The 26,397-nt window shown below is 40.9% G+C and overlaps 1 long non-coding RNA gene across 1 annotated transcript; it reads left to right on the top strand.

Annotated features, from left to right (window-relative positions):
* The first annotated feature begins 4,225 nt into the window (after positions 1-4,225).
* Positions 4,226-5,373, top strand: LOC124863525. The gene is made up of 2 exons (XR_007037147.1): positions 4,226-4,599; positions 4,728-5,373. It is a non-coding gene; the product is annotated as an uncharacterized LOC124863525 (long non-coding RNA).
* The last annotated feature ends 21,024 nt before the right edge of the window (positions 5,374-26,397 follow it).

Raw genomic sequence — 26,397 nt, 5'->3', positions numbered from 1 at the left:
CCCATATTAGTATAGTCCACCTGTGTGTAACCTGAATCCGAAGAGAATTGGTAAGTCTGGAGGAGCTGTATAGATCCACAGCTCATGTGGAAGAATCCTCTAACAGGGAAGCTATTAGCATTTTCTGTTCGCAAGACGAAAGACATTTTTGAGAAAAGCCATAAAGTTGTTTTTTTTTTTCAATTTGCTACAAACCATATAAGGGACACAGCAAACATATAGTAAGAGGTGCTCCGATTATTTGAGAACTTAGTTGAACTTTGAATGTTAAGTGTTGTTGAAAACTAACACTGGCCATAACCCTGAACACACCATTACCATTCCCATGGTGGTGGTGGCATAATAATGCTGTAGGGATGCTTTTATTTAGCAGGGACACAAAATGCTGGTCACAGTTGATAAGAAACTAGATATGTCTACAAAGAAGACAAAAATTGTGCATAGTTTTACATTTTGGGGACAGCCTATGTGGATATAAAATGTTAGCATTTAAAAATTTATGAAAATGACATCACATCTGTTAATGATTCAGTCAAAACAGACTGAAGTTGTGCTAACTGCACTAACCATTTAAAAAATGTGACTCCAGATAGGTCAAGAACATGTTAATGATTGAAAAAAAATTGGTTAAAGGTTATGACCAAGATACATTGAAAATCCCATTAAAATACATTGAAGTCTGTAGTTTTGTTGTGACAAAATGTGAAAAGGTTCAAGGAGTATGCATACTTTTGCAAGGAACTGTAAATGTTCTGAGAAAACTGCTTATCCCACAAGCGAAATCATACCACTTTAAGAAAATAACAAAAACAATGCAGACAAAACTGCAAGCACCATCCTGTCAAAGTAACTCTGTGATTGATAAGTGATGTCTGCAGAGGCATGAGCCAAACACACAACAGAGACATCAAAGTTATCTCCAAAGTTGTCAAGAAGAATAGCAACTAATACAAAAGCTTGCAAGGATACTGCAATTATTTTAGTTCTTTTAACTTTTTTTAAGCTTTTATCAGGTCTCAGTTCAATCTGTGTCCATGCTTGCTTCAGTCACTGCTCCCACTCATGTCTCTGCTGGCTGGTGTTTTCACTTTAGATCTGCTGACGTACACGAGGAGGGGGAGACCCTGCACGATTTATCTCTTTCAATATGCATTTTCTAGGAAATAGGTGCTAGAAAGGAGGTTGCATTAAATTTGTTTTGCATAAAGCTGCTGAATTATGTGCATTTTTGATGATTCATCAAAATCCACCTGAAGAAAGTCCCATACAGGTGAAAGAGAGATTGTAAAAAATTTTGTTTTCTGGTGTTTTTTTTTTTCCTCTTCTAGTTGGATGCCAAGCTAATCATTCTAATTAGGGGGAGGGGAAGGGAAAAAATACCAGCACATTCATAAACACACATCAAGAACAGAGGAAACAGTTATATAATCATGCACAAACACAAACACACAGTCAGCAGGAGCTCTACAGGCTTTGAAAGGAATACATTGTTCACCCAAACACACAGCTCAATCACCTGTGTGAGAGGCATAAAACAGCAGTAGACTGGCTTATATTTGCAGGTAAGTATGAGTTACTTCAAGCATGTACACTGCTCAAAAAATTAAAAGGGAACACTGAAATACATCCTAGATCAGAAAGAAAGAAATATTCTCATTGAATACTTTGTTCTGTACAAAGTTGAATGTGCTGACAACAAAATCACACAAAAATCATCAATGGAAATCAAATGTATTAACCAATGGAGGCCTGGATTTGGAGTCACACACAAAATTAAAGTGGAAAAACACACTACAGGTTAATCCAACTTTGATGTAATGTCCTTAAAACAAGTCAAAATGAGGCTCAGTATTGTGTGTGGCCTCCACGTGTCTGTATGACCTCCCTACAACGCCTGGGCATGCTCCTGATGAGACGGCGGATGGTCTCCTGAGGGATCTCCTCCCAGACCTGGACTAAAGCATCTGCCGAATCAGTTTCTAACCGTTTGTGCAGACACATGCACATTTGTGGCCTGCTGGAGGTCATTTTGCAGGGCTCCTCCTCTTCCTCCTTGCACAAAGGCGGAGGTAGCGGTCCTGTTGCTGGGTTGTTGCCCTCCTACGGCCTCCTCCACGTCTCCTGGTGTACTGGCCTGTCTCCTGGTAGCGCCTCCAGGCTCTGGACACTACGCTGACAGACACAGCAAACCTTCTTGCCACAGCTCGCATTGATGTGCCATCCTGGATGAACTGCACTACCTGATCCACTTGTGTGGGTTGTAGAGTCCGTCTCATGCTACCACGAGTGTGAAAGCACCACCAACATTCAAAAGTGACCAAAACATCAGCCAGAAAACATAGGTACTGAGAAGTGGTCTGTGGTCCCCACCTGCAGAACCACTCCTTTATTGAGTGTCTTGCTAATCGCCAAAGATTTCCCCCTGTTGTCTATTCCATTTGTACAACATGTGAAATTGATTGTCAATCAGTGTTGCTTCCTAAGTGGACAGTTTGATTTCACAGAAGTTTGATTTACTTGGAGTTATATTGTGTTATAAAGTGTTCCCTTTATTTTTTTTGAGCAGTGTATGTTTCCTCCTTTGAAAATTCTGAGTTCTGAGGAAGAACACCTAGCAACAATTTGGAAAGCCTTGACATTAACAGTTAAAAAAAGCTGTAGTAAATACAATGTATTACTCCATTTACTTGTTTAAAGATGTGTAACCATGGTTGTGGTAATCTATCCAATTTTTGAATGCGAATTGCTCACCTGTTGTTTCCGTGGAATTTTGACCTATTTATCCAAGACCTACTTTGTGCTTCTGTTGGAATGACAGTGGTCTGCTCAAATCAGTTCTTTGTTTGTTCCGTTAATCTTTTAAATGGCGATTTTGCCACCATCATGTTGGTTCCCATTCAATAAATCAAGGATAGAATGAATCTGATTGAGGAACTTGACATCAAACTGACCTGGACAACATCTTTTCAGAAAAACCTCTCAATACAGTGTGGAGACAGCCATTTATGCATGTGGTGCCATCTATGAATGCAATACAAATACATTTTATTCCTGCTCGTGTTAACAGCAGACAGAGTACAACTTTCTGGGCAATACAGTACTGACTTTCTGGGTTCAAACAGAGATTTTTTGTTCATAAACATCAGATAGAACATTGAATTTTTTGCTTTGATCAGAGTGACATCATTTCCAATAAACTCAAACACTTGTGACTCATTTATTATTGTGTTATATTTGTGAACTCCTTAACGTGGCAATTATGTCACCACAATTGTTCACTTGTAACTCTTAGCCTGTCAAGAGACAAGAGCCACAAGGCTCTCAGTTGGCCCTCTCTTCATACTCACATTGTAATACTGTCCTGTGTTCACTCACCCATCAACTCAACTGGATGTCTGCTACAATCATCTCCCACCTCACAAAGTCCCCCAGCCTCACTCATCAAAGGAGCAGCCAAACTCAGTCACCCCAGGTCATACAGGATTTTTCCTGTGCAGCCAAATACTAAACAACACGTAACAATAAAGGCTTTATATCTTACTTCACAGTTGTACAAAAATCCTCTTAAACTTTGATAGGTCATTGTGTGACTTATCTCTGCTCCACAGTCTGCTTAAAAAGACAAACATGACAAAATGTACAGAGATTATGATTCTTTTATCTCACTTTCATGTGGAGTTCCTCAGGGTTCTGTTTTAGGGCCAGTGTTGATGCATCTGTGCAAATTCCCTCTTGGAAGAGCCATGCACACCCACTAACATGCTAAAATGATCAATTGGTTTTGACTTTTTATGTTGTTGGAACAGTCCGAGGACTGTAGGTATGCAGGCTGAAACATAGTAGTTATCCTTTTTGGTGCTGGTTTCTGCTCATATAATTCCGTGTTTTATAATAAATTTGACACTAGTTGACTTGTGATTGTCTATCTTTGCTACCTGCTGCAAACTATATCATTTTCGCAGTACAGTTTAAACATTTAAGAAATAACTACAATTGGAAAAATACATTAAATAAAGGTTGAAACACACTATCTGTCATATCCACAGTGGTTTCTGTGCAGGCAGGGTGCAGTCTGTGTGTTTGTGCGGTGTTTTTCCTCCTACTCAGGGTGTGACTGGCAGGTGCTGCGGCACAGCTGTTGCTCATCAGCGAGCAATCAACCTGGGCTCAAAAGGAGTGGAAAACCAGAGGGAGGCCTCAGCTCGTTGTCTCACAAAGCGTAGTAAACAGCTCGACCTCTGCTGCTGCAGTCCTGTGTTCTACTATTTCTCTGATCATCTTGTTTTTCTCCTGTGTCTCATAGGAAGTGATTCTGCCGGAGTTTCTGTGGTTTTTAAGTCTCCTGTCGTGTTCAGATGAACATGGAAATTCAAGCCTCAAAACCTTGGCCGTGAGTCTCCTTTCTGCCTCCTTCCCGGACCCAGGTTTCTGAAAATAACTTTCTATCAAGCTTCTGAGAACCTTCCACCTGCCTGTCCACCCTCCCACGGATCATCGTCCCTCCATGGGATCCACTGAATGGAGTTAAGCACAAAGTCAAAAGAACAAGGAAGTACTTTTCCCCGCTGCTGCGCCCTCCTGTCAACCTCAGCCATTGTGGTAAAAACGTATTCCTCCCTAACCTGGCGTGGGGTTTATTTGCCATAAGTTTTTAACTCTGACGGACTTTAGTATTATTGATCCACCTTTACTCAAACGCTCTCTAAGCCTCTTTTCTTCTCCCCCAGTGAGATGCCTATCCTGTCCACTGACCCAGTCCGGATTCCAGAACGAACCAACGTCTGTGAATACACTTTAAACGTTGCCTTGGTTTCCTCGTGATTGTGTTAATCAGAGTCTTAAAACAACCCATTATGACACACTCTGTATTTTTCTCCAAAAATCTATACATTTCTGTTTAACAATGCCTGATTAGTAAGTTAAATTTTAAAACTTGGGGCCTTTATTTAAAAAAAAAAAAAAGTTGGGCAAAAAAGACTGCCTATGATTAAAGAGTTCAATAATTTTATGAAACAAAACATTAAATATGCAAATTTTATGTTCCTAGATTAAACAAAGTTGGTTTTTAACCATTTTACCTTTTTCTCTGACTAGGTCATATTAGTAGTGTTGTGTGCTGTCTGGGTTCAAGCACATATCCAATAACCTCTGTGATCTAATCTTTAGTTTTTTAATAACTCCCTCTCATCCAGTGTGTGTGTGTGGAGCACATCTCTGCTCCATCTTAATGTAACGAAACTCGTAAGCCTCTTTAAAAATGAACTCCAGTTTTTCACCTTGGAACCTCTTTTGATATATAAAATGTTTTTTCAGTCCACATAATGGACTGATGACTTGGAGAAAGTCGGCAGTTCTTAATACTTGATTCTTAAGTGGGTAAGAGAGAGCAGAATTTTTTTTTTTTTTATCTTGAATACCATAATTTAATCATCACATTTTTTTTTTCTAAAAACGTGTGGTCTTTGTTTTGAGGCTGCTACAAAAAAAAGGACAAAGAAACAAAGGGAAGCAATGCTACAAATGGACCAGGCTGGGAGTTAAAAAAAAGGAAAAACATGACAAGAAATTCAGCAGCAGCATGTGACATAAAATATGTAATTTAAATATGAAAGCATGTGTCCAAGTAGACCTAGCAAAATGAGTAAATCTGAAATAAAACATAAAATTCCTTCCTAACACAACCCCACAGCAATAATATGGGCTTGGTTTATTAAGAGATTTACACAGAATCAACCTTTTTTCTTTTACACTGTTGTAGTTCTAATTAATAGTGTTTGTTTTCAAACTTGCAGGAGATGTGCTGTGTATAAAAACACACAACTCTACACACTCTGATAGTAAACGAGGGCTGCTGAAACTTGTTGATGTATACCAACTGTAATAATACGTTGACATGAGTAGTTTTAGTTCAATCAATTTTTATGATTGATGGTATTTCTTTTTTCATTTTTTTTTTATTTTTAACAAAGATTGAAACATTTTTCCTCCAAACTGTCATTTGTGCATAGAGTCATCTCCATGCAGTCTGCAGCAGTACTTACTGCATGTGTCTGTGCACGTGTGCCTTTAAGTCAGCCAAGTTCGGCTCCACTCATTTGCTAGCTCTGTTTGCAGTACTATTTCAAAACGAGCATGGCACATGCAACGTCTGCTTACCATTTCATAAATTGTATTATAAAAGTAAAAGATGTGCAGGTAGCAGCTCACATACACTCCTACTGTTATGCTCCAAAAACTAAACAAATCCGGGAGGCTGTGATTCTGAGACCAAAACAGGGGTAAGAGCATCTACAGAAACATAAAGGTGATCACAGAAAGAGTCATATACAGTAAGAAAAAGAAAACGGCTAGATAGAGAATAAGGCAATAAAAATAGATCTAACAATCACAGATTTTTGATTGTGTAACAGCATCGTTTGCCTTTTTTATATTTATTTGGGCATAACATAAAATATGCTCAAGGGAAGAACTCCAGTGTTCTTTGTTTTTATCTAATTTTTTTGTAACAATTGTAGTATCTTAGTAACTTTACAACTGGTCCCAATAAGAGGTCATCTTTGTTCACAATACTCCCTACTCCCAAAATGCAGCCATTTAAAAAGAAAACACCAAAACGGTTTGTTTGTTTGATTGATATATGTAGTTAAATTCCTTAAGTCTAATATAGGGGAAGACACCTGATAAAGCAAAAGAAAAAGATAAAGATCTGGAATTGCAACATGATTAGGATTTTTCAAGACAAGGATGCCAGGTAAGTAAGAGATATAGAGCTCATGTTAAAGTTAGGGCCCTGTGACAAACTGAAAGCAATGTGATGATGTAAATCTCCAAAATCCTGCAATGACAATAAAGTGGCAGCTAATTATTAAATGCCCACCTTTTCAATCTCTGCAGTTCAGTCAAGCAGAGTTCATAATTATCCATGTTTTATGTACAGATTTGTTCCAAATCATAAGAAACACATTGGCCCTGAAAGACAATGGTAGATTAACATATCAGCAAGCTGATGCAGTTATGCATCAGCTAATGTACTGCTGACGTACTGCTCTTGATTTGATTCTGTTACTATAGAAACTTTAATTTGTTGAATGCGCAACAGAGACCCCACTCCAGGTTGCAACATTAGAAAGCTATAAATTGGGTTTCCTGACAAGTAATGTCCAAAATAATACATTAAAATCAGAATCCATACTAGCATGCTAGCTGTCAATCAAGCCTCCTAGTGGGGACTTTGGGAATGACTACTCCAAGCAACTGGGACAGGGAACAGGCGTTGACTAACCCTTTTGTGTCTTTTTAAAGTAGTGATAGGGTACCCACAGAACCACTTAATTTAGCCTGGATGAATTTTATTAGAATATTAATTAATTAGAATTCCTATATATATGCAACATAAAAAGTTTTTATGTTGCAGCCTCTCAGGTGAATGTTTCCGGCCCACTACATGTTGGTGTGGTGCAATATGATGAACAGGGTAGAAGAGGTTTCCTGATTCAAAAAGGTGTTACATCTGGTACAAGTCTTGTCTGATCAATGATGATGAGTGTGTTACTGTTTGATGCAGTAGCCTGCAAACTATGAAGAGACAGGGACAAAAAGAGATGAAAAGAAAAGGGGAGACATGAGGATAGAGATCTTGCTGTTGGATAGTAAGAACTAAGCAGAGGCCTGTTTCAGCACAAAACAAAACAAAAACAGATTGGATATAATGAAAAAGCTCATGAAAGTCACACAGTATTTTAGAAGAAAATCATAAGTCAACCAAAGGAGGAAAATAATTAATAAAACAACCGAAGAAAAGAATAAGGCACTGAATTACCACCCCAGATTTTCATGCTTTGTCCCTGGCCTCAGAGTAAACATGCTCAGCATGCTAGCATGTCTAACATTAGCATCAGTACTATGGCTAACATTCTAGTTGCAGCACAGAAACCTCCTCAACCTTACGTTTTATGGAAAGCAATGTCTAACTTTTTTTAAGTTAACATATTCATTTGCTATACAACCCGTGTAAACATATCGACATTACTCTTTTCTGGCTGCAAACAAAGAATAAAAACGGGTTCGCTGCACCAATATATTTAGATCCTTCTTACAAGTTGTTGGAATTTAACTGTTATCAAACTGCGATGGACTGGCGACCTGTCCAGGGTGTATCCTGCCTCTCGCCCATAGACTGCTGGAGATAGGCACCAGCTCTCCCGTGACCCACTATGGAATAAGCGGTAGAAAATGACTGACTGACTGACTGTTATCAAACATTACAAAACTGATATTCTTTATTTAAATTTGGACCACTTTAATGCCCCCTAGTGCCTTTGACTGTATAGATCTCTCACTTAATATTTCACCTGCAGGTATTTTCTGCTTTCAGATTGTAACAGTGAAAATGTCTCACCCCATGTGCTTTTTCCTAAATATAAGAAATTAGATCACATTTCATTTTTCTGTCTCAACTTTTTTGCATATTTGTCACAGATATTGTAATAAACAATTTTTCAGTGTGGACCTATGTACAGTGATTTGCCTTAGATGGGGTAATCTGTCCATATAACCTTTCTTTGACCAACTGAAAGTATTTTTTGTTGTTACCATGTGGTTCTGCTTAACTTACCCTCTACTGGTTGGGTATAAAACAGCTGCCTTAGGAGCAGCGCTGACTGCCACACTAAAAGCTCCTCCTGGCATAAAGACACAAAGTGAGATAAAAATGACACATGAGGAAAAAGTCCTAAGCTAATAAAAGTGAGCCACTGAAACAGTGATTAAGGTGTAGATGACACAGGGATAAACAACAAAAATGAGCAGACACACAGAAAGACATAGAACTCCAATGCTGACTCATAAAGCTCTGTTAAGTCTCATGACTAGAAACTTCTTTGCAATCCTCACATTCTCAGCTGTGTAACAATATGCACGTGCATTTCTGTGTGTGCATATGTGTGAGAATGTGTGTCCTTGTGCAGCTGTGCATTCCAATCAGCGATTTAACCCTCTTGCCTTCTCTCAGAAAGCGCCACCATCCTCCCCCCATTCTTTGTTAATATCCTTCTTTTTTCTACCATCTGGAGGAGTCCCTGATTTCATTCAAGAGATTAGTGTATTTCTCCATCTTTGTTTAACTATACACAAGCCAATTTGTCTTGTGTATATACAGTGAGTTGTATTTAATGTGAGAATTGCAATAATCTGAATATTTAATTTAAAATTACACCCTAAAATGCTCAGGTGTATCTCATGATAGCGTGCTGCCTTATATAATGCACAGTACCTTGCAAAAGCAATCATACCAATTAAAGGTTGTTTACATGTTGTCACATAACAAACTTGAGTGTATTTTCGGAAATATTTGACAGACCAACACCAAGTAGTGCCTAATTGTACAATGAAAGGACAATGATGCATGTTTTCAGATTGTTTTACAATTAATGCTGCAATTGTTCTAGGATATTTTATTTTTTTTGCCATGATCTTTAATAGTCTTTTTTTAGTCTGACATTTTTGCCTGTTTTCCTTTGCAAAATAGCTCAGGCTAGGTCAGACTGGATGAAGAGAATCTGTGGCAGGACCTTGTTTCATGCTGTATTCAAGGATATGCGGCGGGTTAATTTTCCGTCACATTGTGTATTGCATTTAGGCCAAAAGGCTGAAATTTAGTCTCATTGGACCGGAGAACCTCCTTCCACATGTTTGCTGTGCTCCTTACATGTTTGTGGCAAACTGCTAACAGGTTTTCATGGCTCTCTTTCAACAATGCCTCAATAGCTCTACCTTCACAGAACAGCTGGATTTATACTGAGATTAAATTCCACACATGTATAATCTATTTAGGTGACTCCTGAAGGCAACTGGTTACTCTGGGTTCCTTTTAGCGAAATTAGTGCAGAGAGAGATATGCAAATACACATCATACTGTTCTGATATTTATTTATATACAATTTTGAAAGCAAGTGTCAATTTTTCCTCCATAAACAGGTTCAACGCATTTACAGTACACTGCACTGTAAAGTTTAAAAAGTTGCAAAAAAATACTATCACTTTAGAGAGAACCTACCTCAACAATGCTTATGGTTAAACTTCTCTCTGGCTCAGCCATCATTGTCAATATACCATGGAGTCTATCAGCTCGTTTGCTTTTCCAACTTTGACATGTAGGTTACACAGAGTGCATATTAGCCCTAAAACAGTGTGCTGCAATATTATTAAACTACAGAGCAGAAGTAACTTCATTCATTCATTCATTTTCTACCGCTTATTCCATAGTGGGTCACAGGGGAGCTGGTGCCTATCTCCAGCAGTCTATGGGCGAGAGGCAGGGTACACCCTGGACAAGTCGCCAGTCCATCGCAGGGCAACACACAAACAACCATGCACACACTCATTCATACACCTAAGGGCAATTTAGAGTGACCAATTAACCTAACAGGCATGTCTTTGGACTGTGGGAGGAAGCCGGAGTACCCAGTGAGAACCAACGCATGCACGGGGAGAACATGGAAACTCCATGCAGAAAGACCCCAGTTGGGAATTGAACCCAGGACCTTCTTGCTGCAAGGCAACAGTGCTACCAACTGCACCACCATGCAGTTGGTAGCACCATGCAGGAAGATTGTGGAGAAGGGCCGATTCCAGACCTTGGGGGACCTGCGGAAGCAGTGGACTGAGTCTGGAGTAGAAACATCCAGAGCCACCGTGCACAGGCGTGTGCAGGAAATGGGCTACAGGTGCCGCATTCCCCAGACCTGGGCTACAGAGAAGCAGCACTGGACTGTTGCTCAGTGGTCCAAAGTACTTTTTCCGGATGAAAGCAAATTCTGCATGTCATTCGGAAATCAAGGTGCCAGAGTCTGGAGGAAGACTGGGGAGAAGGAAATGCCAAAATGCCAGAAGTCCAGTGTCAAGTACCCACAGTCAGTGATGGTCTGGGGTGCCGTGTCAGCTGCTGGTGTTGGTCCACTGTGTTTTATCAAGGGCAGGGTCAATGCAGCTAGCTATCAGGAGATTTTGGAGCACTTCATGCTTCCATCTGCTGAAAAGCTTTATGGAGATGAAGATTTCATTTTTCAGCACGACCTGGCACCTGCTCACAGTGCCAAAACCACTGGTAAATGGTTTACTGACCATGGTATCACTGTGCTCAATTGGCCTGGCAACTCTCCTGACCTGAACCCCATAGAGAATCTGTGGGATATTGTGAAGAGAACGTTGAGAGACTCAAGATCCAACACTCTGGATGAGCTAAAGGCCGCTATCGAAGCATCCTGGGCCTCCATAAGACCTCATCAGTGCCACAGGCTGATTGCCTCCACGCCACGCCGCATTGAAGCAGTCATTTCTGCCAAAAGATTCCCGACCAAGTATTGAGTGCATAACTGTACATGATTATTTGAAGGTTGACGTTTTTTGAATTAAAAACACTTCTTTTATTGGTCGGATGAAATATGCTAATTTTGTGAGATAGGAATTTTGGGTTTTCATGAGCTGTATGCCAAAATCATCCATATTAAGACAATAAAAGACCTAAAATATTTCAGTTAGTGTGCAATGAATCTAAAATATATGAATGTTGAATTTTCATCATGACATTATGGAAAATAATGAACTTTATCACAATATGCTAATATTTTGAGAAGGACCTGTATACCTTCTGGCCTGTTAAGAATTTGGGCTTCACCAGAGTGACCTGGAGAGTGTAGGTGAGGAGAAAGATGTCTGGATATATGACTTTCCTTCCCCAACCTAATCCTGTTATATCCAGCCAGTGTCTGTGTTTTGAGTTTGTGTTTTTGTTTATTTCTCCTGGTCTGGTCCTTAGTTTACCCTTAGTTCTGTGTTTTTGACTTGTTAATTGGTTTCACTCCCTCTGTCTTCCTGCAGTCTGACCCACACCTGTTCATAGTTCCCCTGATTACCTGCTCCCTCTATTCATTAGTTTGCCCTGCTTTCCCTGTTTGTATTTAAGCTCTTTAGTTTCCATTGTTCGCCGCAGGTTGCTTGTTGTGTTAGTTCTGTCTTCCATGTCTTGTTGTTGTGTCTGGTCTGGTGTTCGGGTCATGTAAACTGCTGTCTGGACTTCATACGGACATGAATTGAAACTTGACTTACCTTCATTCCGCTGGCTCCTGGCATCATTCTCTGTACTTTGGTCCTACCACAAACCGCACACTATGACAAATCTTAGACAAGAGCTAAACAATGGCTGGGTAATTTTTTTTTTAAGAATAAATGACAGAAAAAAGGTACATGTATATGTACTAGTGATTCAAGCCCAAGTGAGTTACTACACAGTAAAAACGCTTGAACAATCAAAGGAATTTTATTTGCTGTCCTTTTTCTTACTTGGTTGCTGCATTTTGACTTAACTTTGAGTTAAGTTACATCCCCCTCACTCCTATTCACACAGAGGAAATTCACACGTATGCACAAATACCTGTACACAAAATAAATAAATAGGATTTATTACAACTAAGTGTCAACTACTATCCTCTACAGTCAAATGCAGTATTTGTCAGTGCTCTAACATGTGCACTTGGGTGTGCACAACCTTGCTCATTGATTTGTTTCCTGGGATGGGGGGAAAAAGTCCAAGTGTGAGGCTAAAAGGTCCATGCCCTCACAGTTTTTCTCAGCTAATCCTAACCATCTCTCCCTGTGACCTCATTCTCCCTTTTAAATCACTCATCTTAAATTTCAGAGAAGTAAGCTATAACCATTGCCCACCATGTTATTTCCTGTTGTAGAATTTCCAGCCTTTGTGGATTGTTTATGTTAATATACTTACGTGTGAGATTAAAACATAAATTCGTCAAAAATGGACATATCTTTGATGAGATTACTATGACTTAATCTCAACATAGCCTGTGCAACAACCTGTGTGTGTAAATCTTACACACAGACACTCCTGATCTGCAGATGTCATAATGTTAAATGAGATAGAACAAGAAACCTTTGCATCAGTTGCCGATAATCACCTTCTCATCCTGCTCACCAATACGAAAGCTGCTTCCAAGAACTGATGACAGATGGACTCTGTAAGCTGGTGGTATGATTTTACCTTGGGCATTCTCATTTTGCCTTTCTTTAGCTTTTGATAGCACCAGCAAATGTTTAGGTCAACAGTAATGACCATGAAAGTTTTTTCATGCAACTGTCTTTTAAAGCCATTCTTCTATGCTTGCTGTGATGTTTCAACAGTTTTCTTGGGCAAATTGTCCAGTAAAATTCAATGTGGTTCATAAAACTAAAATTGCCTTAGTTAAAGTTGGACGAAAATTGAGTAAGAGCAATGGTCAGCTATAGACTTTCAACTGAGATGACAGATGTGCAAGTACTTGCATCATTACGGCATCTGTTTAACCTTAATGGTTGAAAACAACGCAAACTGAAAACGTTCAAATAAGTGGGATTAAACTCGATGTTGGCAGATATTAAAGGGTGAGTTTGGATATACTGAAGTGAGCTTTTGTGAAGTTATTATCGGTAATAGTTCCCATTGCTTGTTGTGGGAAGATCTCATATCCCTGTGAGCTTGTTGGAAAATTAAGTAGGTGGTGGAAGGGTGACAATCTGCCTCATCAGCTAATTGTGAGTCCATCTGCATATTTGTCAACTGCACTGGAGGATGCCATCAACTGACAGCCTGATGCAAAATCTAAAAGTTTCCTCAATTCTTGGCAGAGCTTGTGCTCATTTTCAGATCGCAGCTGATACAACTGGCAGGCTCAAGCCTGTAAAATTCTCAGAAACATGGATGGGTTTAGTTGAACAAAATAGTTTCAAATGTAACAATATTCTGTTGTAAAATTGTAGACTGTTAGCATTGCATCCCACTGATCCCCCATCCCCATTTTCATTTTAAGTTGATTTAAGTCGGCCTAAACAGATGATGTTTGCATGTGGTTAAAAAGATGGACCCAAATGCATTGCAGATGTCTGCTCCATTTTAAAGATGAATGTTTGTTTTTGAAATGACTCACAAAAGCCAAGGAATCAGCATGAGGGAAAGTAAAGGAAATCAAAGCAACAAGCACAGGGATCTGGTATGAAGAGAATCAGTCAATCAATAAGAATCGGGTGTAACTGATTCTCATTAGGAGAATACAGCGCACCTGTGAGGAAGAACCTGATAAGGGAAACTTGAGGAGGATGACTCATAGAGCCAGAAAGATTATATAGGAAGCTGAACAGGACACAACAAAGTGATCAAAAAAGTAAATACTTACTTAACAAAATAATCTAAACCACATACAGAGAACTGAAAACAAAAAATAAGACTAAGAAACTCAACACAAATAAATGAACTGTGCATAGAACAATAATAGATAACCCAATATATTCGAGGAGCTATTTACTTTCTTAAAAGCATACAGTAATATGAGACCTTTTTCCTGCAGTTCAGAGAATTATTACTGATAAGAAGTTAATTGTACCTTACTTCCAAAAAGTCTATTTTAAGCATTCGGTCTCTCAAGAACAAAACTGCCCTAAGTGAGATTTTATTTATGCCCTTTATTAAAAAAGGGACTAAACTGAAAATTGATAACAGTAGTTGATATGGACATGGAAGAATGTCTATAAACTGGGCTGAGATGAGTGTATACCTTATGTGTGTGTGTGTTCACATAATGAACTCTTTATGGTTTATTTAAGATGATGTGGAAAACTACACTTTGTGACTCTATTTTGATCTGAGGTATGACAACTGCAGACAGGCTAAACAGGGAAAAGAAGGAATGACAGAGGACAAGTTAGTTGGAAAGGGAGAAGAGGCTGATGCATTGATAGGGCTGTATAGGTTTGTGTTTCTGTAGTCGGTATCATGTCTTGATTGTGTTTTTTTTAGCTTATGAACATTTGTGATGACATAAAGCACCTGAGGATGATGTTTTTCAAATTTTGCATTGTATTTTTTTTGTTTTTTTTTTTGTTTTTATGTTTTGGGCTTCCTGTAACAGTGTACGATTTTAATTATATTTAGTGTAGATTCATTTTGCTCTCTGCTGTTAATGGTAATTTTGCCTTTGTAAAACAGAGATCAAATCAGTGTGCATTAACATTTTTGGTAAATCACAGCAAATTACATCAGTTCAGACTTCATTAACATGAAAGAGTGGATTTTTTTAATTTGTTTTAAAGAATTGGAACATTTAAATTTGCAAGATAGATTATTCAAATCTAAAAATTAAAAATAAATAAAAAAATCAGTTATGATTGCCTGGTTCCTGCCTGTTTTAGGTCACTTTCACTGATTTCTAGACCTCTGGAAATCAGCATTGTCTTCAGGTTTTAGTCTCCAAACAAATGTTGTCAACTTGACGGGACACAACATCACACTTTAAGACTACCTCTGCTTGAATGATTTCGGGCTCTTTTGTTTTGGTGTTCCTCTGTGCTTCTTTGTAGTGTTGAAATGGTTTATGTTTCATTTCTAGCAATACTCCTTCAGTACCTCTCTTCTTGCTTCCCCGCAACTTTTCCACATCTAGTTAGGCAGACTCACCCATTCGTTGTTCCACTATTTACTGTTTATCAATATTGATTCTCCTGGTTTACTTTCTTTCTCTGTCAGATTATCCTGTCATTCTCCCTGTTGTTAGGCCAGTTTGGCTCCTGCTTGCACTTACTCAGTGGTTTCCTTCAATTTTGCACGTTCCGTGAATTTACAGATCATTGTTTAACTCACCTTAACACAATATTGCCTGGCTCCCGTCCGCATTTTGGTCCTCCACAACTAAAGCTCATGACAAAATCAAATTAATCCCTTGTACACAAGTGTCGCAAATTCACCTCAAACCACCACGCAGCTAAGGTGTATACATACCTCAAATAGCTACTGTATATGCATATTTAACACGTACCAATAATCATTTTCAGGGGAATTTGCATCTAGTCCTCACACTTATGCCTAATTATGCCTAATTTAGCTATTTTTTATACTACACATGAAGTAATGGAAAACAATCCAACATATTTGGATTTTTTTATTATCTTGAGAAAACAACATTTGTAATAAAAGGTTCTGGGCGCCGTGGTGGTGCAGGGGTGTCTGTACCCATGTACAGACACTACAGTCCTTGACGCAGCAGTCATGGGTTTGAGAACCCAGCCTGTTGATCTTCATTACATGTCTTCCCCCTCTCTCTCTTACAAAATAAAGGCCGCTAGTGCCACAACATAAAAATAAAAATTCTATTGCCTCAGTATGTTGTGATAACACAGCTTCTTTCTTAAAATTGAGAAGTTATGAAGCCTTTTATATGTTAAAAAGTTCATTCATGCGTTCGTCGTCTTCCGGTTTATCCGAGATTGGATCGCGGGGGCAGCGGACTCAGCAGAGATGCCAAGACATCCCTCTCCCCAGACACCTCCTCCAGCTCCTCTGGGGGGAGCCCAAGGCCAGCCGAGAGACATAGTCCCTCCAGCATGTCCTGGGCCGTCCCCTGGGCCTCCTCCCAGTGGGACATGCCTGGAACACTTCCCGAGGAAGGCGTCCAGGAGGCATCCGATATAGATGCCCGAGCCACCTCAAGTGGCTCCTCTCGACGTGGAGGAGCAGCAGCTCTACTCTAAGGGAGTGCCCGGCAACCATACGGAGGAAGCTCATTTCAGCCGCTTGTATACGGGGTCTTGTTCTTTCGGTCATGACTCAAAGTTCATAGCCATAGGTGAGGGTAGGAACATAGACCGACCAGTAAATCGAGAGCTTCGCTTTTTGGCTCAGCTCTCTCTTCACCACAACAGACCGGCACAGTGCCCCCATTACTAACGATCCGTCTGTCAATCTCCCGCTCCATTCTTCCCTCACCCGTGAACAAGACCCTGAGATACTTGAACTCCTCCACTTGAGGCAGGAACTCCCCTCCAACCTGAAAAGGACAAGCCACCCTTTTCCGGTCGAGAACCATGGCATCAGACTTGGAGGAGCTGATCTTCATCCCAGCCGCTTTACACTCTGCTGCAAATCGCCCCAGCGCATCCTGTAGATCTTGGATAGAGGGGGACAGCAGGACCACGTCATCCACAAAAAGAAGAGACGAAATCCACTGGTCCCCAAATCAGACCCCCTCCGGCCCTTGGCTGTGCATAGAAATCCTGTCCATAAAAATTATGAACAGGACCGGTGACAAAGGGCACCCCTGCCGGAGTCCAACATGCTCAGGGAACAGGTCCGATTTAGTGCCGACAATGCGGACCAAACTCTGCTTGTACAGAGACCGGATGGCCCCTAATAAAGGGCCCCCGATTCCATACTCCTGGAGCACCCCCCACAGGGCACCATGATGTATACAGTCGAATGCCTTATCCAGGTCCACAAAACACTTGTGGACTGGTTGGGCAAACTCCCATGAACCCTTGAGTAACCTGTAGAGGGTATAGAGCTGGTCCAGTGTTCCACGGCCAGGACAAAAACCACACTGCTCCTCCTGAAGCTGAGGTTCGACTATTGGCTGGACTCTCCTCTCCAATACCCTGGTGTAGGCCTTATCAGGGAGACTGAGGAGTGTGATCCCCGTGTAGTTGGAACACACTCTCCGGTCATCCTTCTTATGAAGGGGGACCACCACCCCAGTCTGCTAGTCCAGAGGCACTGTCCCCGAACGCCACGCAATGTTGAAGAGGCGTGTCAACCATGACAGCCCTACAACATCCAGAGACTTGAGGTATTCAGGGTGGATCTCATCCACCCCCGAAGCCCTGCCACCGCGGAGCTTTTTAACCACCTCGGTGACTTCAGCCTGGGTGATGAAAGAGTCTAACCCCGAGTCCCCAGTCTCTGTTTCCACCAGAGAATGTGTGATGGCAGGATTGATGAGATCCTCGAAGTACTCCTTCCACCGCTCGATAATGTCCCCAGTCGAGGTCAGCAGCCTCCTACGCCCACTGTAAACAGTGTTGGCGAAGCACTGCTTCCCCCTCCTGAGGCACCGGAGGGTTTGCCAGAATCGCTTCGAGGCCAACCGGTATTCCCTCTCCATGCCCTCACTGAACTCCTCCCAGGCTCGGGTGTTCATTATGGGCAATCCGTGACAAGCACAGAAGTCCAATAACGAAACACCACTCAGATTCAGATCGGGGAGGCCATTCCTCCCGATCACGCCTCTCCAGGTGTCACTGTGGTTTCCTACGTGGGCGTTGAAGTCCCCCAGTAGAATAGTAGAGTGACCGGGATGGGCACTATCCAGCACCCTCGACAGGGACACCAAGAAGGCTGGGTACTCCGCACTACCGCCCGGCCCGTAGGCCGAAACGACAGTCAGAGACCTATCCCCAACCCGAAGGTGCAGGGATGCGACCCTCTCATCTACTGGGGTAAACCCCAACACGAGACGGCTGAGCTGGGGGCCAACAAGCAAACCCACCCCAGCCCGCTGCGTCTCCCTGTGGGCCACTCCAGAGTAGAAGAGAGTCCAGCCCCTCTCGAGGAGATGGGTTCCAGAGCCCACGCTGTGCGGGAGGCGAGCCCGACTATTTTTAGTCAATATCTCTTGACATCCCGCACAAGCTCAGGCTCCTTCCCCCCCAGTGAGAAGACATTCCGCGTCCCTAGAGCCAGCCTAAGCATCCAGGGATCGGGCTGCCGAGGTCTTAAAAAGTTAAATGTTAAAAAGTTTTTAAAGTTAATTATCATTAAAAAAAAAAAATATGATAGCAAAATTAAGCCTTTAAAAGCTAAAAATGCAACATGAAAAACCACATAGAAAAATAATTTATTAATCAGTTAATGTTTGTTACAGTGTCAGAATTGTCAATACAGCAAAAGTGAAAAAAAAATTTTCATTGATTTTCACACAGTACTCACTAAGCAAATTTTACTTTATCCAAATAGCATGTCGTTGTCTCTACAAAAAGAGATTGTTTTGTTTTCTCAAGATAAAAACAGTCATTTTTATTTTAGGCAATTGGTTGAAATTCATAGGTAGAACCCCACAGAGAATGTCACAAATGCACCATTTATAAGTGACATTCTCTCAACCCATGACATTTTGTCCAGTTGTATTCACCCTAAATATGTAGTTAAAGCTTTTAAAAACGTTATAAGGTCTGGACCATGTTGACCCCAGCTTGTAACTTGCATTCACACAGGTGTTTTTTAATGAGCCGTATTAACCTCAGTTAAAATTAATCAGTGCAGTTCTGAATGTTATGAGCTTAAAAACCAACACAACCAAAAAAGCTCTGTGGATGTAACATTTTGTGAAAAGCATTTCATCCATACCCAGTTTACATGAGTCTTTCTAAATGGACTCTTCAAGAGATGTGCATAGAGTACTGCACCAGTACTGTAAAAGTGCTGTAATGACAAGCTGGTGGTGCACTTTGCTTTATATATAAAATCTCCTCACTTTCATTTTATCATACTGGTGTTAGGCTGAAGAAAGTACTTATGGTCTATCCTTCTCCACAGTACAGGTCCTTCTCAAAAAATTAGCATATTGTGATAAAGTTCATTATTTTCCATAATGTCATGATGAAAATTTAACATTCATATATTTTAGATTCATTGCACACTAACTGAAATATTTCAGGTCTTTTATTGTCTTAATACGGATGATTTTGGCATACAGCTCATGAAAACCCAAAATTCCTATCTCACAAAATTAGCATATCATTAAAAGGGTCTCTAAACGAGCTATGAACCTAATCATCTGAATCAACGAGTTAACTCTAAACCCCTGCAAAAGATTCCTGAGGCCTTTAAAACTCCCAGCCTGGTTCATCACTCAAAACCCCAATCATGGGTAAGACTGCCGACCTGACTGCTGTCCAGAAGGCCACTATCGACACCCTCAAGCAAGAGGGTAAGACACAGAAAGAAATTTCTGAACAAATAGGCTGTTCCCAGAGTGCTGTATCAAGGCACCTCAGTGGGAAGTCTGTGGGAAGGAAAAAGTGTGGCAGAAAACGCTGCACAACGAGAAGAGGTGACCGGACCCTGAGGGAGATTGTGGAGAAGGGCCCATTCCAGACCTTGAGGGACCTGCGGAAGCAGTGGACTGAGTCTGGAGTAGAAACATCCAGAGCCACCGTGCACAGGCGTGTGCAGGAAATGAGCTACAGGTGCCGCATTCCCCAGGTCAAGCCACTTTTGAACCAGAAACAGCGGCAGAAGCGCCTGACCTGGGCTACAGAGAAGCAGCACTGGACTGTTGCTCAGTGGTCCAAAGTACTTTTTTCGGATGAAAGCAAATTCTGCATGTCATTTGGAAATCAAGGTGCCAGAGTCTGGAGGAAGACTGGGGACAAGGAAATGCCAAAATGCCAGAAGTCCAGTGTCAAGTACCCACAGTCAGTGATGGTCTGGGGTGCCGTGTCAGCTGCTGGTGTTGGTCCACTGTGTTTTATCAAGGGCAGGGTCAATGCAGCTAGCTATCAGGAGATTTTGGAGCACTTCATGCTTCCATCTGCTGAAAAGCTTTATGGAGATGAAGATTTCATTTTTCAGCATGACCTGGCACCTGCTCACAGTGCCAAAACCACTGGTAAATGGTTTACTGACCATGGTATCACTGTGCTCAATTGGCCAGCCAACTCTCCTGACCTGAACCCCATAGAGAATCTGTGGGATATTGTGAAGAGAACGTTGAGAGACTCAAGACCCAACACTCTGGATGAGCTAAAGGCCGCTATCAAAACATCCTGGGCCTCCATAAGACCTCAGCAGTGCCACAGGTTGATTGCCTCCATGCCACGCCGCATTGAAGCAGTCATTTCTACAAAAGGATTCCCGACCAATTATTGAGTCCATAACTGTACATGATTATTTGAAGGTTGACATTTTTTGTATTAAAAACACTTTTCTTTTATTGGTCGGATGAAATATGCTAATTTTGTGAGATAGGAATTTTGGGTTTTCATGAGCTGTATGCCAAAATCATCCGTATTAAGACAATAAAAGACCTGAAATATTTCAGTTAGTGTGCAATGAATCTAAAATATATGAATGTTAAATTTTCATCATGACATTATGGAAAATAATGAACTTTATCACAATATGCTAATATTTTGAGAAGGACCTGTAATCATGAAACTGACAGCAGTTGTACAGAAACCCCCCAAGTTTATTGGAAATTTTGCAGATTGTGAGGAAAACGTTTTAGTGATGGTGTGATACTCTTGGTGGTAGCATTGTGCTACCAGGACCTTAAAAATAGCAACAGAAAACCTTTTCGAATTAACTTGGAGCATATAGGTTCACACAGAAATGAAGTTTTTTGGTGATCTACCTGAGTTCCAGCAGTTGTGGAGGTCCTGAAAAGCATTTAAAGCAATTAATCCTGTCCTTAGAAAGTCCGGAGTGTAGGATATATTTATATCTATTGGAATGAGTTGCAGATCCAGCCAGCCAAATAGACGTTCCTTATTTCCAACTATGGTTGTAAATAAATCTGAAATTCCTTACTGCTTTATTCCATCTGTCACCTATTCTTTTCTAGTATCATAGTTGTGCACCACAGTGGAGACTAAGAATAGGAATTTACAGTCTTTGTTTGAATAAAAGATTCCACTGAGGTCATCCAAACACAAAATCCTACAACCCCATACTAAACAAAAAATATTTAATGTAGTTATGAAGACCATATTTTACTTTTGCAGTTACCACCATTAAAGTTACAAGCTGAAAATCTAACATTTAAGATTGAGCTGTCAGAAATCTTTTTGACATATGTTATTTGTAAAATTAAAAAACAAATGATCATTATAAGAAATATATGTAAATCTAGTTCATATTAAAATGAAATAAAAAATACAACAAATGTGTAGTTTTTTCAACATTTGGAAGATATGTCAGTGGCATGGGAACAAATTTAACTGAGTTAAAACAGCAAGAATGAGACTTATTTCAAAGAACAGCTTAACTGCTGATAATTAAGGTAAGATTCTTAGCAAACTGAGGGAAATTCTGAAAATAAGGTACAAAGGATGTAGACATCAGCAAGGGGCAAGTGTAAGGACAACTCCCAAGACAAATATGGGAGTGTGCAATAACTTCCAGTCAGCGAAAAGAAGATGAGTCAGATAGATGGGGTCTCTTAGGGGTCTCATGGATTAAAAGAGATTTACCGACAAGCCTGGAAGATAATGATGACAAAATACTCATTAAATTAATTAAGACAAAATTACTGCTATTACATTAATTCAATTAGAAATAAACTAGAGTAATATGATGCAGGGAACAAAACAGGGAAACACACTGTTGACAGAAACAAAGATAGAAGGAAGGCAACTGATGGTCAGGTCCAATTACCAAGAAAAATGTCCCCTTTGGCAGATGACATGGTGTGCAAACACAGGCCTCTGACAGGTGTTTGTGTCTGTGTGTGTGTGTTCTTAGGTCAGACTTGGTTTTGGTTATAATACGTCACGTTTGTTTCTTCAACCTGACACAAAGCAGTTGAAATATTCAATGTACTGTGTTAAATGAAGGGATTGTAATTCAGAGCACAGCACATAACTGTTTGACTCCGAATGAGGAGAGCAGATTTGATGAATTACAGGGGTTGGACAATGAAACTGAAACACCTGGTTTTAGACCACAATAATTTATTAGTATGGTTTAGGGCCTCCTTTTGTGGCCAATACAGCGTCAATTTGTCTTGGGAATGACATATGCAAGTTCTGCACAGTGGTCAGAGGGATTTTAAGCCATTCTTCTTGCAGGATAGTGGCCAGGTCACTACGTGATACTGGTGGAGGAAAACGTTTCCTGACTCGCTCCTCCAAAACACCCCAAAGTGGCTCAATAATATTTAGATCTGGTGACTATGCAGGCCATGGTAGATGTTCAACTTCACTTTCATGTTCATCAAACCAATCTTTCACCAGTCTTGCTGTGTGTATTGGTGCATTGTCATCCTGATACACGGCACCACCTTCAGGATACAATGTTTGAACCATTGGATGCACATGGTCCTCAAGAATGGTTTGGTAGTCCTTGGCAGTGACGCGCCCATCTAGCACAAGTATTGGGCCAAGGGAATGCCATGATATGGCAGCCCCTACCATCCCTGATCCACCCCCATGCTTCACTCTGGGCATGCAACAGTCTGGGTGGTACGCTTCTTTGGGGCTTCTCCACACCATAACTCTCCCGGATGTGGGGAAAACAGTAAAGGTGGATTCATCAGACAACAATATATGTTTCACATTGTCCACCAAAGGTTTGGCTATAGCAGCCCGGCCGTGTATGTTGACCCTGTGGAGCTCCCGACGGACAGTTCTGGTGGAAACAGGAGAGTTGAGGTGCACATTTAATTCTGCCGTGATTTGGGCAGCCGTGGTTTTATGTTTTTTGGATACAATCTGGGTTAGCACCCGAACATCTCTTTCAGACAGCTTCCTCTTGCGTCCACAGTTAATCCTGTTGGATGTGGTTCGTCCTTCTTGGTGGTATGCTGACATTACCCTGGATACTGTGGCTCTTGATACATCACAAAGACTTGCTGTCTTGGTCACAGATGCGCCAGCAAGACGTGCACCAACAATTTGTCCTCTTTTGAACTCTGGTATGTCACCCATAATGTTGTGTGCATTTCAATATTTTGAGCAAAACTGTGCTCTTACCCTGCTAATTGAACCTTCACACTCTGCTCTTATTGGTGCAATGTGTAATCAATGAAGACTGGCTACCATGCTGGTCCAATTTAGCCATGAAACCTCCCACACTAAAATGACAGGTGTTTCAGTTTCATTGTCCAACCCCTGTAGATTAATTTGTTCGTTTGCTCACATAAACAACCCGGGTTCAGATCACATTACAACGTAGTAATGGATCTTAAAAGTATTGCCTAAGCTTTCATACGCTTTACAGAAAACAGCTTGCCGAGAGAAGACATTGTTTGCTCCATTGCCAGAATTCTCTGGTTAATTGCCAGCCTGTTGTTGCTCTGTACACAGAGGATTGTCACCCTTTCATGTATCAATGGTTGTAATAACTGTGTTGGCCTACTGCACAAAACATTTTCCAACCACAAAACTTCTAAGATTAATATTGTTTGGGTGGAGAATTAGATATGTTTTTTTTTTTAAACAGTCATGGTAAAAATAAGGTACACCCTCAATCAAGAGAAGAGAAGAGAAGAGAAGAGAAGAGAAGAGAAGAGAAGAGAAGAGAAGAGAAGAGAAGAGAAGAGAAGAGAAGAGAAGAGAAGAGAAGAGAAGAGAGAATGTAGATGTGCAAAAACAAGTAGTAATAATAAAATAAAATAACATCTCACCAGTACAAAAATACACACCTCAGATTCTAAAATGTTATCATACACTCACCATCCACTACAGGTCCTTCTAAAAAAATTAGCATATTGTGATAAAGTTCATTATTTTCCATAATGTCATGATGAAAATTTAACATTCATATATTTTAGATTCATTGCACACTAACTGAAATATTTCAGGTCTTTTATTGTCTTAATACGGATGATTTTGGAATACAGCTCATGAAAACCCAAAATTCCTATCTCACAAAATTAGCATATTTCATCCGACCAATAAAAGAAAAGTGTTTTTGATACAAAAAACGTCAACCTTCAAATAATCATGTACAGTTATGCACTCAATACTTGGTCGGGAATCCTTTTACAGAAATGACTGCTTCAATGCGGCGTGGCATGGAGGCAATCAGCCTGTGGCACTGCTGAGGTCTTATGGAGGCCCAGGATGCTTCGATAGCGGCCTTTATCTCATCCAGAGTGTTGGGTCTTGAGTCTCTCAACGTTCTCTTCACAATATCCCACAGATTCTCTATGGGGTTCAGGTCAGGAGGGTTGGCAGGCCAATTGAGCACAGTGATACCATGGTCAGTAAACCATTTACCAGTGGTTTTGGCACTGTGAGCAGGTGCCAGGTCGTGCTGAAAAATGAAATCTTCATCTCCATAAAGCTTTTCAGCAGATGGAAGCATGAAGTGCTCCAAAATCCCCTGATAGCTAGCTGCATTGACCCTGCCCTTGATAAAACACAGTGGACCAACACCAGCAGCTGACACGGCACCCCAGACCATCACTGACTGTGGGTACTTGACACTGGACTTCTGGCATTTTGGCATTTCCTTCTCCCCAGTCTTCCTCCAGACTCTGGCACCTTGATTTCCGAATGACATGCAGAATTTGCTTTCATCCGAAAAAAGTACTTTGGACCACTGAGCAACAGTCCATTGCTGCTTCTCTGTAGCCCAGGTCAGGCGCTTCTGCCGCTGTTTCTGGTTCAAAAGCTGCTTGACTTGGGGAATGCGGCACCTGTAGCCCATTTCCTGCACACGCCTGTGCACGGTGGCTCTGGATGTTTCTACTCCAGACTCAGTCCACTGCTTCCGCAGGTCCCCCAAGGTCTGGAATGGGCCCTTCTCCACAATCTTCCTCAGGGTCCGGTCACCTCTTCTCGTTGTGCAGCGTTTTCTGCCACACTTTTTTCTTCCCACAGACTTCCCACTGAGGTGCCTTGATACAGCACTCTGGGAACAGCCTATTTGTTCAGAAATGTCTTTCTGTGTCTTACCCTCTTGCTTGAGGGTGTCGATAGTGGCCTTCTGGACAGCAGTCAGGTCGGCAGTCTTACCCATGATTGGGGTTTTGAGTGATGTACCAGGCTGGGAGTTTTAAAGGCCTCAGGAATCTTTTGCAGGTGTTTAGAGTTAACTCGTTGATTCAGATGATTAGGTTCATAGCTCGTTTAGAGACCCTTTTAATGATATGCTAATTTTGTGAGATAGGAATTTTGGGTTTTCATGAGCTGTATGCCAAAATCATCCGTATTAAGACAATAAAAGACCTGAAATATTTCAGTTAGTGTGCAATGAATGTAAAATATATGAATGTTAAATTTTCATCATGACATTATGGAAAGTAATTAACTTTATCACAATATGCAAATTTGTTGAGAAGGACCTGTATATTGGGCACACCTAACTGATTGTTATCACAAATAGCAAATCAGCCAATCACATGGCAGCAACCAGTATTTAGGCATCTAGATGTGGCAAAGACGGCTTGCTAAAGTTTAAAGTGAGCATTGGAATGGGAAAGAAGGGGGGGTTATTGATTCTGAATATGGTGTTGCCCTTGGTGTGAAACATGTCTTTAGTATGTGGTAGAATTCCCTTTTAGATGGTATGGTTTAGTTAAAACAGTTTGGGTATCTTTCCAGAAGCCTCTCACAATAGTTTGCTGGGATTTTGGCCCATTCTTCCTGACATAACTGGTGTAACTGAGTCAGGTTTATGTTTCCTTGGAATAAAGCAACACAACACCACTGGAAATACAGATAAGGAACACATGGATACATGCCAGTCATCCACATGATGAAACACCCATGTGTGAACCAACTCATGCACAGGCAAACACATCACCCATCCTGTCTTTTACCTAATAGAACATGATTTCATTTAGGTCTTTAGTCAAACTG

This window comes from Girardinichthys multiradiatus, chromosome X (assembly GCF_021462225.1).
Source record: "Girardinichthys multiradiatus isolate DD_20200921_A chromosome X, DD_fGirMul_XY1, whole genome shotgun sequence".
Classification (NCBI taxonomy): Eukaryota; Metazoa; Chordata; class Actinopteri; order Cyprinodontiformes; family Goodeidae; genus Girardinichthys; species Girardinichthys multiradiatus.
The sequence above is the reverse complement of the archived record's forward strand: the minus strand, read 5'-3'. Positions and strand labels throughout refer to the sequence as shown.